At 34.5% G+C, this 3403-nt stretch overlaps 1 protein-coding gene across 2 annotated transcripts in view; it reads right to left on the bottom strand.

Annotated features, from left to right (window-relative positions):
- Window positions 1-2607, bottom strand: part of LOC115992579 — a 53841-nt gene extending 51234 nt beyond the window's left edge. The window contains exons 1-2 of one of the 2 annotated variants that reach the window (XM_031116806.1): window positions 2176-2607; window positions 1317-1494 (exon numbers count right to left, since the gene is read on the bottom strand). The gene's annotated coding sequence lies outside the window, so the exon portion shown is untranslated. The remainder of the gene's footprint in view (window positions 1-1316; window positions 1495-2175) is intronic. The other variant, XM_031116797.1, reaches the window with a different exon arrangement.
- Between the last annotated feature and the right edge of the window lie 796 nt (window positions 2608-3403).

Below are 3403 nucleotides of genomic sequence, written 5' to 3'. Positions count from 1 at the left end.
ATTCCTAGTTTGTTGGGTCTTGTTGGACATCCTTGGATAGGAGTAGACCATCCAAAATGGATTATTTTTTAGATTCCTTGTATTTTTCATCTCTATGGAGAATTTTAGGCATATAGCTAGTATATTCCATTGTTCTCCTTCGTATCATTGTATATTGATATAAGTACTTTACTTGCTAACAAGAGAAAAAATCATCAAATCAAATGCAGTAAAATGAAAGATAATTAGAGGGGATTCATTATTAAGCCTATTTCTAATTCAACAATTATTGTCCAGCCCAAATATTTGAAATCATATTACTAAAACTGATTCATCAGAGTCTACATAATATCTACTGTGATTCGTCTAAAAGTTCATGCCAGGCAAATGCCAACTTCTTAAATTGTGGTATTTGATCATTAAAAGGATAGCATTATGGAAATTTTGGAATTGAATTAACTCAAGAAAAACTCAATCCTGGATGTTCTGTTCCATGGGCTGTGGACAGTTGGAAGAAACATTTAGAATTAGTGAAATACACAATGACCTTCCAGGAGTCTGATCTAGAAGACTTTAAATGGATAAACAGAAGAGTTTAATTTGGTTATATGGCAGTCTATCTTATCTTAGTTAGTCTTGTTAATGAATTAGTTACTCGTATTAGATGTAACCAATGTTAGTTTGACATGTAGGACAGATTGAATAAGTACTATTGTACTCTCATTTTTGCAATCAATTTTTGAGAATTAGTGTTTTTAAGCCTCTGTGTGCTGTTCATTGGAACTTAGCGTTCCTGCAGAGGTGCTTAAACACTTACAAAATGTTCTAAGCAACTCTCATTGCAAAACAAACCCAAAACAGTTAAGCCTACCAACTGGTCGCACCAAAGCCCCAAACCACCACCATGCCAAGCACTAGTAACCAATGCACAACAAATCTATGCCCAAATTCTCTATCTGACGCTTTGACAATATTCAATTGTGAAAGCACAGATTGTCCTCAAGTTCTCAACTAGCCATTATTAATAAGCACTGATTATCATTATATTTTTACCCTGGTCATTGAAAATCATGGAAAACTCAAAATTCTGTTTGAAATAGAATTCCTCAAGCAAAGAATTGATCGTTTCAGATTTTTGATCGTTTCAGATTTTGGCAGATGAAATGAACACTCGACATCTTCAGGCAAAATGACAGCATGTTGATAAACAAAAGTCATCAAGAATGAATCAATAACATAGTACAAACTACAAGTAAGAAGATGAGAGTTACTTATAGAGCAAAGGAGAAGAAGAAGGAAGAGAGGAACAAAACTTGGTCAGTATTTTGCGTACTTACCTCATAGAGAATAAGTGCTTTTAAAGATTGTTTATTAATCTCCTCAAGCATCCTGCCAAGAAGATTTAGCTTTCCACTTGCAGCTATTTCAACATTCGGTTGCTTAGCTTCAGTTGAGGATGATTCGGGGCTCCGTTCCACGACTTGCAAATGAATAGAGCACTGGCAGGAAACAGAACTTATGAAAATATCAAGAAAACAGCAATAAAATTCATTCAGGGCTTCCATTATTCAAAAGACTGTTAACAAATATAGCATAACTCAACTTTCAAGAATATAGACTATTTTCTCCCTTCTTTCATTCAAAAGCATAGAGGAGCACCACTTAAGATTAAAAAATGCGAATAACATTAGGAAATATCAAACTCGGATTTATAAGGTTACTTATTAACAATATAACAAAAATTCAAGATTCAACTTTTTGGAACAATCTTACTCACAACTTACCAGAAAGGAAGTTAAAATTCAAATTATTGATTGCAAAGATAAATCAAATTCTACTTTTAGAAATTCCCCACATTAGTTAATTTCACTGGTTCCTAAATGGTGAAGGTCAATAACTTTGGTGTGGGGATGTGTTTTTAACACTGTTTTCGTTCTAATCTCCATGAAATTCTTGTTCTAACACTTTATTGTTGAATCAAAACTTATTCTTTATCGCTATATTTTCTAACAAGTCCCATGCAATATTTGCACAAACACAACTCAACAAGTTCGTCATATAATCTTGGAACCGCATAAAGGGATGAAAAAACACCAAAACAGTGGGAATGCAGAGAATTAATCGAACAACACATAGACATCTCAAGCAACCATGTGATTAATGCAACAAGTTTAAAAACAAAAAACAAAAACCAACCTTCTGTGTGGTTGTCAGAATGGACCGGAGACCTCTAACAGAAGAATCTTTAGATTGTGTGCAAAGTAAATCGCTTTTATTTCTAGGATTTTACAATACATTTCCAGCTGGTTCACAGTCAATTTTGTAGGCACCCAATACTCTGTATTGAAGTGCCTCCGTTGAGAGTACATTGCTGCGGGGAGAAAACGATTTGTACAAGAGATGGAAAAAGAAACTAATGGTAAAACGCCGATCTGTCACGAGAGATGGAGAAAGAACTCAGTTATGTTTGTACAAGAGAAGAACTCAGTCATCTGTAGCAAAGAGATAAAGGGTAGACTTGGTGGAATTTCTTGACCTCAAGAGAGTAGCCCTTGAGAGTTAGTATAGTATAAGACATTTTTGTAAGAGAAGTGTTGATATTTGAAGGATGAAGTGAGAAATACGCGTATTTTTTTTTCTTTTCTATATTTTACTTCTTTTATATATATATATATATATATATATATATATTGATGTACGTCTCTTTCACTTATCTTTTATCTTTTTCTTTATGCACATGTTTCGATGAGTATTGTTTAAAGTATTTTAAAAATACAAATTGTTAAAGTCTATTTGCTATAAACTTTTTTCGTACAAAGTTTTCAAGAGTTTGTATTAGAATATATTTTATTGTGTGGTTGCCTGCTCTCTAGCAAAGCTTCTCCCTGAGAGCTCTGCTGTAATGTGGCATTGTCGTCCCTTCCGTGGAAGGAGGTTTTGTCCCTTGAGTTAACTGTGTTTTCTCAAGGCTAGTGGTATTATCCCTTCAAGGGGTCTGGGAAACACTTTTAAATTATTTGCATATTTCACAGTGGAATGGACGACCTTACAAAACATTGGAGCTCTCTCTCCCTTTCAGGTAGAGAGGGTTCAAGTCTCAGATTGAAAAAAGAACAAGCGGCAGATGATTTCACCATTGCAGCTAGGTTCTTTACTAAGCGCGCTCTGAATATTGATGCCATAGCAAGAACCTTTTCACCCTTATGGAGATCAAAAAAGGGATTTAGCATCAAGAATAACGGAGATCATATCATCCTTTTCTCATTTGATAATGAAGAAGAAGTGGATAGAATTCTATCGTCGGAACCGTGGTGCTTTGACAGATATCTAATGGCCTTTTCAAAAATCAATAAGGAGTCATCGCTAGAGGTGTGTAATTTCAACAAAGTCTCCTTCTGGGTTCAAGTCTATGATATTCCATTAT

The sequence above is a fragment of the Quercus lobata genome, chromosome 1 (assembly GCF_001633185.2).
Source record: "Quercus lobata isolate SW786 chromosome 1, ValleyOak3.0 Primary Assembly, whole genome shotgun sequence".
NCBI classification, from domain to species: Eukaryota; Viridiplantae; Streptophyta; class Magnoliopsida; order Fagales; family Fagaceae; genus Quercus; species Quercus lobata.
The sequence above is the reverse complement of the archived record's forward strand: the minus strand, read 5'-3'. Positions and strand labels throughout refer to the sequence as shown.